The sequence below is a fragment of the Nyctibius grandis genome, chromosome 11 (genome assembly GCF_013368605.1).
Source record: "Nyctibius grandis isolate bNycGra1 chromosome 11, bNycGra1.pri, whole genome shotgun sequence".
NCBI classification, from domain to species: Eukaryota; Metazoa; Chordata; class Aves; order Nyctibiiformes; family Nyctibiidae; genus Nyctibius; species Nyctibius grandis.
The window spans coordinates 20659339-20673097 of record NC_090668.1 but is presented as its reverse complement, the minus strand read 5'-3'; the positions used below and the strand labels follow the sequence as shown (position 1 = coordinate 20673097).

Below are 13759 nucleotides of genomic sequence, written 5' to 3'. Positions count from 1 at the left end.
TACTCTTTCTCTCTGACAAAACCATTAATGGTCATAATTTGTCTCAGCTTGAAATCATTGACAGTGTATTTTTTTTATATATAGTCAAAGATTATTATTAGAAGGTGAGCTGGAGGGAAAACATAAGCAGCCCAAGAAAACACTGTTGGTACAGTCCTGTCCCGAAGTGAAGTCAATGGCTTTTTGTGCAATTAAAGCAGCAGAGGGAATGCAAGACATCTTGGGTGAGACATCCACAGCACTTGATCACTGTCTGAAAGATCTGACTGCAACCTTCATCGCGGTTTCGCCCAGCAGAAGACCTGAACAAGGTTCTATGTGCCCAAAAGATGACTTATTTTCCTCAAGATTTAATAGTGGATCTAACAAGAAGTTATTACCTCTCTCTACTAATGTGTCTTGTTTTAAGGTCCAGAAACATTTAGATTAATAACAAAAGCTGGGCTTTTGATCTCTTCTTGTTACTCTAAACGTACAGGTCTTAAGTTATGTGCCTATGCCTTTAATTCAGCACTGAGTAATTACATTTAGGTCAGTGGAATCACTACAGATTTTTCTTGGTGTGTCTAAACCGAATGTTATCCTAAGGATTTGGAAGCATATGAAGTGAATTTAGGAATGAACATGTATGTCAGTACTTGGAAAATGTAACTGCCATGAACTAACCCAGCCCGCAGAAGGGAAAGAGAACATAAAGCAGAGGCCTATAAATTTCAAGATTAAGAGCAAGCATGTATATGTAGGTATAATTGCATCATTATTCTTTGTATTTTCCCCAGCTTTTCTTTTTCTTGCCTCTTTTTATTAATAATGACAAAAGGAATAATATGAATTAAATTGTGCTAGGTACTTCACCTCTTATTCACCTCCTTCAGTATACCTTTAAAACCTTTCCATAAAACAGAACATTGACTATCAAGAGACCAAATGCTAGACTTAAGTAGAAGCAAATAGATCTAAATAAAATGCATTTAATTGGGAAACTATCTAACATTTTCTTGTAACAAGCCAGACGTTACTGGTATTAAACAGTACATTTGAACACTCCGACCTAGTGTATAAGATAAGGAGACCATAGAACACTTTGGAGGAAAAAATGTATGGGGAACATGAGTTTGTATGTGTAGGAGATAAAGTCAAATGCTTTAATAATTTAGAATCACAACATGAACAAAAATGAAACACTGGGACTTTAATAACTTTTTTTTCTTAAACTCCAATTATTAAGATACTGTGCCCCGGCTAGCATATCAAGTGCTGATAATGAATATTCAGTGACAGTACTTTCACTGCATGAATGAAAACTCTTCAAAAGATTAATAAAGGATTATCTTTGTATTTATATACACACACTAAAGATAACGAAAATTGGAACCAAAAATGAAGAACAATTATTTAAATGCAGAAAGTCTACTCGAGTGATGTTAATAAAGTGGAATCAAGTGTAGGAGAAAATATAACCTAATTAAGAGGTTCAGAAGGGCATATTAGTATATGCTGGAAAAGTAATTTTTATATAAGAAAATTATTTTATGCTTTATATTATCATTATAATGCACAGTCTTACATGAACAAATCAAAGATGTGCATGAACTTCATACTAGAGCTCTGTACTACACGTATTGCTGGTCATCAGTCCACACTGCATTCAACTTACATTTGACCTGCGGATTTAATGTAACCCTAGCAGAGCATAAAAGGGCAATCAAGAAAACAGTGATCTTGAGGTGGCAAACAGGTTTCTTTACATTGCTTTTCTGTAGTGAAGGATTCACTGTCTCAGAGAAATCTTTGCAGGTGACATGCTTTAAAAGAATGCTCTTTTAGACCCAGAGCAAGGAGATCAAAGACCTTGCAAAATTCAACTGCAGTTAACGTGGCAGAATCTGACTTACTCTGGGTTTTAAGTATGACTAATACTTTTTGCAGTCCTAGTTTGGATTTGAATATCATGGTGTGAAGTTACCAAGTCTTTTGTGAGCAGCTGAAATAACGAGGCCTGCTTTTCCGACAGCCTGCGTACCCAGCTAGCACTGCACCGCTGCAGCATCCCCACTCCTGCGCCGTATTCAGGCAGAGGCTGAGATATTTCTGAGCTATACATCACTGACTGATCAACTGGCACAGAGATGCTGATTGCCTGGTCAGCAAGGGAAACAGAAAAGATAGCCTTTGCACTAATTTTGTAGCTTGTTCTTTAGTGGAAGCACTAATTTGTCTCTATAACCCGCAGCACAGAAACTCTAGAACTGAAATTTGTTGAAAATGAACATCAGATCAAAAGCTCCAGGCCTCTAACAGCACAATTTCATAAGCCCTGCCTCCTTAAGAAGCCAGGATAAAAATACAGCTACATGAAAAATAAATGAGCAGCTTTTCCTGACTCTGAAACCAGAAAATAATGATATGAAACCAAAATCAAATGCAACAATATTGCTTGTATTCCCAAATGCCAGCATTAATGCTCCCTCTCCCAGCTCCCAGAGACTTGTTAAACGAATGAGCCTTATATGTTTTGCAAGGGAAAGATACAGGAGTGGAGAAAGTAAACTCCAACATCTAAGACCCTTAACAAAAATGCTGTTTCTTGCTTTGAAGTTTTGCACTGAAGGGGATCCAGTCTGACCTCGCTCCTGCCACAATCAGTTTTTTCTCTTTTGATCAAACGAGCAGTCCTGCAGCACTAGCAGTAGCCTGAGATTTTAGATCAAAACTAGTATTCCAGTATCTGGAAGTCAAGTCAGCCCGTGCAAGTCCAAAAGGGCCGGTATCGTGTGCGCACAGACCCATCAGACATCTTTTTATACTAGAAACAAATACTCTATTTAAAACACCCCTGATGTATTACATTTTCCCTGAACACCTCAGCTATGCCGCCGTGATGCTGGGTGCACAGCTACGTTACCATCCTGGTTATCCTCGCTACAGGCTCAGTGGCATTTTTGGAACCACTTTACACCTCTAAAATTGTTTAAGTCTCCCAGAGAGAGACCTGATTTTGGTTGCACGCTGTGATACCCCTGGAGAACTTTTCCCCTTTTTCTTTGTTTTTCTTACTTGTTGTTACTAAATTTTACCTGAAGTTTGAAAATGAAAGCCTTTGGACTGAAAGAGGGTGAAGGTGGGATGAATTTCTTGATTAAAACCAAGGAGAAAAACCTTAAAATACAAACTCCCATGAACACAACATGTCTCCTCCCGCTGCATTAATGCCGCTTCACGAAATGGCGACTGCCTCTGCAGACAGCTGCCTAAAACCACACGCGTCCCCGCAGGAAAGCACAGATGCAACTTCTTTATTTTTTTTTTTAAGCTTTCATTTTTCTCTCTTTACATTCAGTCCCTCGGGGACTCCCGAGAGCCCTCCGCAAAGCCGTAACCTGACAAGCAGAGAAGGGACGGGGAGCGCACCGAGCTCACCTTGTGCCCACACCAGCCTTTCCCATCTGCCTCCAGCTTTTGGAAAACACACGGGACTCTACCCCACGCTGCCGTGGGGTGAGTGGGTGCACGCTGGTACGTGGGGCTCTGGACTCCAGCACCCTGTCCAGTGCAAATAAATCTGCTGATTCAGCAAGTATCACCCCACGATCTTGCGTTTCCAGAATTTTCTCCCTCCGCTTCCCAAACATAAAGGGACTTTTGTGCTAAATACCGAGCTGGAGCACTGATGGGCTCCGCACAGGGCGCCATGTGGTATTTGGTTTCTCGCTACAGTACATGTTTTTATAATGATGGGGGAAGGGAAGGAAGGGAGCTGCTCTTACCAGCATGCCAATAATCTGTTGCAAAGGACTGGAGCTCTCAGAGCCAATTAGTCCTGAAGTTAACCATTTAATTGCTGAAAAAAACTCAAGTCTCAGGCACAGACTCAGCCAGATTAGGGACTGAAAAGATTGTGTGGGTACCCATGGCATCAAGCTCAGTGCAGATTTGTTCACAGATGCATTTTTCTACACTTCAGTATATATTTTCAGTAAACAAACTGACCACCAAAACTCTCTCAGGTCACAACATGCAAACGTGGGACAGCTATATCCAGAACTCCTACACAGCACAATTTTAGTAAAAGCTGGATGCATTTCAGGATCTGTGCCAGCCTGTGATGGAACCATGAAAGCCACCCACAGGAGCTGCATTTCTGATACAGATTTCGGGTGGGTACAAGTCCCTGCCACAGGAACAGCAAACCTGTGCAGCCCACCGTGGAGTGGGAAGGGACAGGGTGCTGCCCTGGCAGGGGAAACGTGGCTGTGTCACTGCAGCATCTCCCAGCAACGCCGCTGCGGACAGGAAAACACCGTGAGGTGGGGTAAACTCTAAGAAAGCCATGGCATAGTCTGTCTCCCTCTAAATGTATACATTCCCATCATCCCTGGCTGTGCCCGGGCACAAAGACATGCTTTGGACCTCCTTGCACCAGTCTTGTTTATCTAACCCCTTAAACTGCATTAGAACAAGATGAAAAAACTTGTTCTTTTTATATGCTGCAGTTTAATTTGTCATAAACTTTTAATGCCTGAGGCACACTAGCTCATGGCTTGTTGTGCACTGCTGAACCAGCCAGGGAAGAAGATGCACAGGGAATTCCCAGCCTTGGTCTTTTTCTCCAGGGACATGTCTGAACACGGCCAGGGAGTACAGACAAATTAGTCCTAATGCAGAGCAACAGTAACATGCTCCCACTTGACCCGGTGGGTCGGTAAACCTATTTTGGTGCCTTTTTTATTTCATGACGTATCAGACAATATTGAATCGGACTCTCAAGAGACGCCAGGAAGACCAGCAGAGTTTGCACAGCACGATGAAGTGCCCTGGCATACCCAAAGCAGACTCTCCACCCCAGGTCATCGGCCCTAGCAAGAAGCAAAGTTTATTTGCTTGGGAGGGGCTGTACTAGTGCTGCAGGGCTGCTGCTGGTCCAAGCACTGCAGAGTACATGAAAGGCACATTCCTACACCACTAACCTCTCTGATGGGTGAGAAATGAAGTCAAATCTCCCTCCTTGCCATGGAGAAGGTCCAGTGCATGTGGATGGTGCCTGCTGCTCCCCTTGAAGGGCTACGGGAAGGCTGGCACCGTAATGCATCTCACTTTTAAGCTCCAGGAAGAATTCTGGCTACATGAACGTATAACTTTACATTCAAATTAAAAACACTGTAGAAGGGGGAAAATGTATGGCTAAGAAAATAGCAGATTATTTAGGCATGTGAGCTGTCAGAGCTCTGGCAATACAAGAGCTCCCTTGTTCCTGTTGCCTCCCACAGCTGCATTCACTAAATATATACTGGGCAGAGAACTGCATTTCTCCACCCCTTTCTCAGCCCAATCAGGTTTGCACAAACACCCCCAGGCTCCCTTGGGACATGCAGTCAGGCAGCAGCCATGCCCTAGTTACAGGCATCATGAAGGACAGAAGAGACTAATAATGTCTGCAACAGGGTGAAGTTGTTACATCCACAGGTTATTTTGAGAGGGAGTGCGTGCAGCTGATCGATATCTAACTGTTAAAACCATGTTCTCCATAAGGATACAGCCCATCTGTGTGTCAGAACCAGTTACTGGAAGTTATGGATGATTTTCAACAGCTTATGGAAAAACACTTGTGCTCTCACAGCAAATTCAAACAGAACAATGGTCACCTCTTAAAAATAAAAAAAACCACAAAACAACTCAGCTCCTGGCAAATTTAGAGGCAAACAGTGGTCTTCAGTGCCTCAGGGGCTGGCTGGTCAACAGAGAGCAATCCCAATTTTACCTTCCATCAAGTCAAGGCTCTGTGGCACATTGTCTGATCATATCTGCCTCAGGGGGAAAAAAAACCCCTGCAACTAAATTTCCATAGGGCCAAGGTGCTTCCCCCATCGCCTCCATTCTGCTCTTCACATTTCTCCTACCCTCACTTCGCATCTTTTACTTGCAAGGACACAGATTCTTTGGCCCAGCACAACGGAGCCTCGGTCCTGACCACAGCCTCAAAACACTGCTGCGGTCACAGCAACAAAGAAGAGGAAGAACTGCCCCTTCTGATACAGTTAATTCTATAGTAAAATTCAAATTCTGGCAGGAAAAAAAAAAAGTCATCCTGGTGGCTTTCCTCACTTTCAAGCTGTGAGCCAGCAGGGATTTTGACCCTCCTGGTCCCTGCTTCTTCCTTTCCTCACAGTTCCCTATTTCTTCAACACCTCCAGCTCTTCTAGCAACAAAGTAAATTTGACAGAATGTGGTCAATTTTTCAAGCTTTCTCATTTTAAGAAGTCAGTGGGAGCAGACTATATCTTGCAATCGAACCTCACAGGAGGGAGAATTAAATATCTCATGCATGACCTTAATCCGTAGGATTTCATAGATAGTTTTTCTTGTAATCTCAATACTCAGACCTTATCACGCATTCAAAGCGTATCTGTAGCCCTAGAACATTTTGCAACAAAAGGAACCCAAATTCATTTTGATATAATTATGCAGTCACACGAGTCACGTGCTTGCTGTGGAATAAATATAAATACTGAGCTTTTGGGAATAACTGGCAGACTTAAATTGAAGTGTAAAAAAAAAAAACCCAAGAATGAAAGCTATCTATTGTATAAAGAAAAAGGATCAGGTTTAGATGTCAAATTGCAGTAAAGGAAAATGGCACTATGTATGTATGAAGAGTCTTTTAATATCTCCTTTTTTCAGTCTGCAAACGTAAAGTAAAGAACCTAAAGTCATACTTAAGCATCTACATAAAACACCTTATTTTCAAAGGTAGTAGTATCATTTGAGGTATTTAAAACCTTTGAAATCGGATAATTGCTTCACAAAATGGCCACAGGTCCCTCAGTTTAATCAGTTGAAAGCTAGAAAATTTATAAAATTGTGCTGTTTTGTGTGTGTCTTTCCTACACATTCTCTCCGTCTCTGCTTTTCTTGCCTTCCTGAAACAAATTGTTCTGAAAGACTGTTCTAATTTTGTGTTTGGAAACTGCCACTATTTTAATTAGCGACTGTGCTGTGGAAGAACTACACCCTGCTCCACCGGTTCTACTGAAAACCAGCCTCGTTCACTGGGGACAGAAGTGGTTTTGCCTGCATAAAGTCTGCTGGATCCTATGGATTTCTGAGCGCACGCAGAAAGGTGTAGTCTCATCTACGTGCTCTTAAGGCGGCGATACAAAATGTGAAACCAAATGTTAAGACTGAGCCACAGAGAAGCCACGGGAGCGCGAGTTACCTTCAGCAACACTGCAGTTCTAAAAGCAAACAAAGGCGTAAGAAACTGGGATCGAAGGTTTCATTCCTCAAACCAGGCAGTGACTCACCCACATTCCTAACTGCTCAAACAAGGGAGGCAAACCCTCCTCCTGCCAGACCGGATCCTCAGCGTTTTTACCCTGCGGAGCAAATCCCAAGCAAAGGCAAGCCGTGGTTGTGGCATGTTGGAGCAGACACAGCTCAGAGCCAAATGTACTTCAGAAAGGGACCCTCCTTTGCAAGCCTCTGTATTAGCTTGCCTTCTTGGGAAAAAAAAAAAAAAAATCAAGAGTTCAGAAGTTCTGCTTTTCACATCTGAAAACACAATGAAAAGAAAAAGGGCTACTACTAACAATTGCTTTTTGAGAGCCAAACTCATCTTTTCTTAGGTACCAAGGTTTTCTAAAATTGCTAAGAGGCAGTAGTTGACTTTTTCTTTTTAAAAAACAATCCAAGGACAAATAAGTCAAAAAGTTAACTGACCAGAGAGCCAAGCAGTGTGTAAGGTCGATAAAGTGCACTTTCTAACCACCAAGTTATCCACATGGGAAAATTTGAGCTAGGGATATGGAAACTCACCACCCTGTACATCTGCTCCGTCATTCCCAACATACAAGGCAGACTTCACTGATGAAGGACAAGCATGTTCCAGCTGAGAGACAGCACACAGCCAAGCTGCTAAACATGGCCAGCTCCACCCTTCCTGCGTGGCTCTCGGGACATGGGGAGTGCGGTGCAGGTCCCCAGATGGCAGGGGCATCGGCTGAGCTGCTGGGTGGCACCAACGGAGCTATCAGCAGCAGGGATGAGGTAGAGAGGCTGGATGTGAGGAAACAGGACCAAAAAGAAAAGGAACACAGAAAGCAGAGAACATGGCTGATTTTCTCGAGAAACTCCAGGAAGCCAACATCTTTAAACTGTAAATCTCAGAGAGGTTGTGGATAGGAGACAAATATTGCTGGGTGACAGGGCTACAGAGAGGGCTACGGGTAGGGCTATACACCAGTGCCCAGGGAGAGCTGCCTCAAAGCCCCCATTCATCTGCAGCCCCCCAAGGAGTGAGGCTGGGTAGGTGGTCCCCTCTGTAGCTGTGCCAGGGCTCTGCTGGGTGAGGTTCGTTCATCTGTGTGATGAAGGATGCCAGATTACGAGCATAAAATTCCCCTCTGGCTTCATACTCCGTGGAGCAAAATTAAGGCTAACGCTCAATGTGTTCCACCTATACCAAGTTTTTCAATCCTCAGGTTTCCAGAGGCAGCCAGACACCCCAAAATAACATGTTCATTCATTCCTCCAGTGGCCCAGCTCATGAGGGCACCTGGAGCTGCTGCAGAAAGCGAGTGGGAGCATTATCTAACGGGGAGGACTTGTGAGGACTTGTTTGCTTAACAGTTAGCAGCATAGGTTTGGTTGCTGGTGGAGGGAGAGTCCTTGACAGCACAGGCTGCTAGCAGAGGCACACAGAGCTGTGTTATTAATGGAACAATAAAATAAAAATAAGCTACCCTGGAGCTGAAGCCATGCCTGAGGCATCACAAAAAAGCCTGTTGCACTAACACTGCTGCTGTACTTGCAGCCTGGCCTCAGCGAGCAGGGAAAGCATGCAAACCCGATCCTCCATGCTGCTGCAGATTTTGCCGGTGGCATTTGAAATATTTCCAGCATTTCAGACAAGCCTCCACAGACCAGAGCAGAGACTCGCCCATCGGGACTCCAGATCTTACATTAAAAAAAAAAAATAAAAAATCTGTTTATCAAGTTGCAGAACAACAACTATCTGTCTAATTTATTAGATAAAAACAAAAGCTGAGGGAGATTTTGCTGACATTGTTTTTCCCCGATTCAACAAACTGCCTGGATTATGTGACTTATTATGATCAGTGTGACAGCAAACAAACACGAGCTCATTATGAGACATTTCCTTGTGCAAAGGCAGAGAAACCATCACAGGAGATACACCCCGAACATATTATTATTATTACTGAGTATTTTGGCTGGCTCCGTGCTATTTGGAAACCCCAGTTCTGCCAGGCTGCTTGAGAAAAGCAGCGTTTTCGGCACGAAAACACAACTCAAATCCCTTCTAGGGAACAAAGGTGCTTCCCAGGAGCCTGGCGTGCCGCCGGCATGCCGAGCGCGTAGCCAAGCAACGGCAGCCGGATCGGGGCCCGCGCCTCACCCGTGATGCTCCAGCCTCCACAAACAATTCTTGCCACGTAGACAAGAGCGTTGCAGGGTAATGGAAAATTACTGCAGGCTTTTTCTTAAAGGGCGAGAACCTCCGTTGGCGGAGGAGGTTGGTCCGTATCCCCCTTCCGAGCGCACCTCAGGGTCATTTTTTTTTGTTTCCTCCGAGGAAGGCTGCAGTGCGTCACTGGCACGCCGGGGCGTTAATAAAGGCAGATAGCATTTGTGTGATATTTCAACCGACTGCAGTGATAAAAAAAAAAAGTAAAGCAGAGAGCTAAGCAGCAGTGCTGGGTGGGGGGGAAGAGCTGAGCAGGCAGAGGCAGGAGGTGAACAAGCCGGCAGCTGCCTTTCCACAACTGCTTTCAACACAGCCTCAAACATGGCGACCTGAACGCAGCGCAGTTAATATCAGCTGAGAACTGACGCCAAAATAATCCTCTTGCGCTTGGCAGGCGCAACGTTTTAACAACTGCCTGGCAAATTTCTGCCTGCAAGGCTGCAGGAAAGAAAAACATCTTTAAAGAAAGAGCAAACTTACTTGTTCAACTATTGTCGGGGCAACAGCAATTTTAAAAAATTATGTCCACGTTTACCTCTGTTTCCTAGTGTAAAAGAGAGCTTATTTCTTAAAACAGCATTGTGCCTACCTAGCTTAAAATACTGAGCTGAAGAGCCACACAAATAGCTACAGTAGCACCAAACAGCCCATTCAACCTGCTGCACTTCTGCCACGTGAAAATCAGAGATTTGCAGACTTACCAGTTGGGCAGGGCAACACCTGCCTGCCAGGCACACGGGGACACAAGCCGCCCAGCAAGAGGGTCACGGCACTGCTGCACGAGCACTGCTCTTTGCAGCGTTCAAGTGAGCTCCTGTATCCATTACAAGTTTAATTTCATCTCCTCGAGGAGCAGAGCACCCTGCCTGTTCCTCAGGGGCACCTACAGGGAACCAACTACGTCCTGCCTGCAGCACACAGAGAAAGGCAAATCTGCTCCACTTGCTATAACCTTTTTGCTCGCTGCATGCAGCTGTGGCTCGTGATGACCCTGGTTTCATTCAAGGGTGCAGCTGTGCTTTCTGTCCTCTCTGGAGCTGCCTGCGATTGAAGGTGTTGCTTGCCAGACTGGTTCTAGGTCAGCTCCTACAACAACAAGGCTTTTGCTCTTCCCCAACTTCATGTTTTCATTCATCTTCTCCTCTCTGTTTTTCTCAGATAAGCACTGGTTAAAGTCTTAACCCAAATCTTTTCATTTTGTTGTAGCCAGCAAATGAAAATGAAGCCCCTGCACCGAGTTAGGGGACTTCTTTGTAATAGAAACTCTCCCCCCCCTTAAGTAGGAGCCTTTGTTGTGGAGCTGCTTTCATTGCAAGCTCCACAGGGAAAGTCGTTACATTTAATAGAGGTTGACCTCATTTTGTAGTCCTTGATATTAAAGCTTATAAGGAGAAAACGTAATTAGAAGCGGTGACTTCTCAACAAAGATACACAGTACTTGTTGTTGCTACCTCCCTCTTACCTAAGGATTCATTTAATATGGCTTGGAAAGAGTAACTTGAAACAGCTTTTGGCAGATAAGCGAACTCAAGTCAAATGCAAAGATCTGGTTTCCAGGAAGCCTTTTACAAGCTGTACAGAGAAATGAAATGAAACCCTTCAACAGCACACAAGGCTTCCTGCAGAGACTCTCTGGAAGAACCACGAGCGTGCGTTGCGGGTGAAAGCTAATCTCGCTCTGAGTCTGGAGTTACACAAGACATCTGATGGTGGAGAGGACCGGTGGTCATGCACGGACCTGCCCACGTGGCAGCCTCTGCTCATCTGGAGGGAACTGCTGGAATTTTCTACTGCATTTCCAAGGCTGTGGTCTGAGACAAAGAAAGCAAAAGGGTTTGAGCTCAGTAAACTCACACAAGGGAGAGAATGCCCCAGCTTTGGTAGCTTTCTAGCTTTACTAGTGTAACCTGGGTTTCCACGCAGTGGACACCGTCATCACAGGGGAGGGGGTAAACACAGCCACGGGCTGCCTCTAAATAAATCCATTTGCCGAAGTGAGGGAGAGCACTGCGAGAGAGAGCACTGCGAGGGATGTGCTGCACCGTGCCAGGGGCCTCGCTGAGCACGGCTGTGTGGAGGCTTTTCATCTTAAGATGTTTTGATTTTAAAACAGCTGTTCATAGCCTACTTTTCAAATAAGCCTGCACTTTTCCAAACTGTAAAAGTCCACTTGAAATGCATATTTTGAATTAATTTTCCCAGCTCTTGTGGTGCCCCCATTGCTCTCCCATCTCCTGAGCGTCCCTTGTGTTTCCCATGCTCTGGGTCCTGCTGGCTACGTGTCACCTCCCCGCTTAAACACTGGCGCGTTGCTAAGAGAACTCTCATTATGTAAAAAGAACAATTTCTTGTTAAAAGCCCCAGGCTCCCTTAAATTTCCCTTTAGATTTTGCAGTTTGAACCAGCGTTTCTGCTTCAGCGAGCCTCAGAAGTTCCTGATTTTTGCACGGTTCTCCCCGCCGCAAACGACTGAGTTCAGCTCTGCTCAAAACTCAGCTTTGGACTTGGTTTCATGAAAAATCAAGATAAGTGGTGGTGTCCCCAGCTGAAGCACTTTCACGTGGTGTTAAATAGCAACTCTTTTGCTGTAGTACCCCCTCTCCTGGGTCTGTGTGCCCGGCCCTGAGCAGAGCGGTTGCTGCCCACACCTGCAGTCGGTTTGCCCCGCCGACTGTTCACCCTGTTGTTTGTGCCACAACGTGCATTTCAACGGGAGAAGAGAGAAACGCAGCTCCTCCAAGAACATAATCAAAAACTCCCTGAAGTCCACAGCACGGTGGCTTAAAGCACCCAGCCTTTGTTGCTCCTCTCCAGGAACAGATTTCTACTCCATACAAGTAAAACAGGTGAGGAAGCCCAGGATGGGGTGCAGGGCTGGGAGGACACTTTGGTGGCCAGCGGATCTCCTCCTGCAGTCCCACAGGGACAGAAGGACACAGCATAGATAAGACACCTTTGGTCTTGTGCACTACTTTGCTTCCACCCTCAGCAAGGCCAGGGCTATTCGAGTTTAGCTAGTTTTTCCTCTCTCTCCTTCAGGTACCTCCTATATCAGATAAAGTGTGTTAATAAATGACAGGAAACAATTCCCACCACACCTCAAGCAATTAACCCCGTCCCCATGGCTGCGCTGCCTGGGGAAGCCCTGGACAGTGTCCTGGGACTCCAATAAAGCTGGGAGCAATTTTGTCGCCCCTTCAGTGCAATGAAGTTTAGCCTTTCTTTGTTTATTTTTAGAGCAGTAAGTTAATTTTCAAAGAGCCTTTCTGTCAGGCTTGGCCCCGTGTAAGCTGCCAAGTCGTCTCCTCCAGCTCGGCGGGCATCGTTAGCAGGGCTGACGGGCGATGAAGTGGTGTCAGCGCTTCCATTACAGCACCTTTCCCCTGCTCCAGCCCCGTTATAAATGGGACATAAAAATCCAGTTCTGGCAGAAACATTCAAGAGCCAACATGGAAAACAGTCACCACCTTAACCTGATCCTTGCTAAAATTCATCTGTCTGGAGAGAGAATGCGGGGATTTAAAATATATGTTATACCTCCCACGCCTAAGCCCTGAATTTTAAAATCCAGCTGTATGACACTCAAATTACTCATGAGGAGGTTTTTTTAGGTTTTTTTTTAAACATATCCATCGTAAATGGAGAAGTGATCCCTTCCCTCCTCCGCCTCTTTGCAAGCCAAATGCTCGATTAAAAGTTGCCATTGTCAAGCCTACTAACAAAGGCCACAGTTAATAGTCATTTTAACTGGGCAAAAATCCATAGTAGGGTTGAACGGGAGAGATGGATGTCCTTCCCACCACCCTCAGCCATGTATGACCACCTGGAGTGCTGGGTCAGGGAACTAATTTAGCTGACAACTCACCAGGAGCTTCCAGCCAGCTCGGATCTGGCTGAAACCACCCATCAGCACAAGGTGAGGGCACTGCGGTGTTGGGAAACAGTGTCCGGGGCTGGAGGAAAGCAGGATGGCTCTTGGCACCAGTGCTTGTGCCTGTGGAAGATGTTTTTTAATAACTGGCTTCTACATCAGCTCAAAGAGAAGGTGGCCCCTTCTCTCGTGGAGATGCTTGCTATGGAGTGGTCGTGCTGTCAGCCAGACTGACGAATTAATCTAGATTCAAACTCCGTCTTTTTCCTTTTTTCTCTACTCTTCAGGTGGATTAGCTCCCTGCACACATGGGCCAGCACACAGAGTGGGTGGGAATAGGGGACCAGGGCAGAGGAGTGCAAGGTGCCTCCTGCCAGCAGCACCAAGGACTCGGTTTGGTGCATGTT

The 13759-nt window shown here is 45.2% G+C and overlaps 1 protein-coding gene across 6 annotated transcripts in view; it reads right to left on the bottom strand.

Annotated features, from left to right (window-relative positions):
* Window positions 1–10272, bottom strand: part of CHD2 (chromodomain helicase DNA binding protein 2) — a 90325-nt gene extending 80053 nt beyond the window's left edge. For 2 of the 6 annotated variants that reach the window (XM_068409980.1, XM_068409979.1), the window contains exon 1: window positions 10183–10272. The gene's annotated coding sequence lies outside the window, so the exon portion shown is untranslated. Of the gene's footprint in view, window positions 1–3420; window positions 3534–4967; window positions 5054–7301; window positions 7374–7812; window positions 7899–10182 lie in introns of those variants that run through there. The other 4 variants (XM_068409982.1, XM_068409983.1, XM_068409984.1 and 1 more) reach the window with 4 other exon arrangements.
* Between the last annotated feature and the right edge of the window lie 3487 nt (window positions 10273–13759).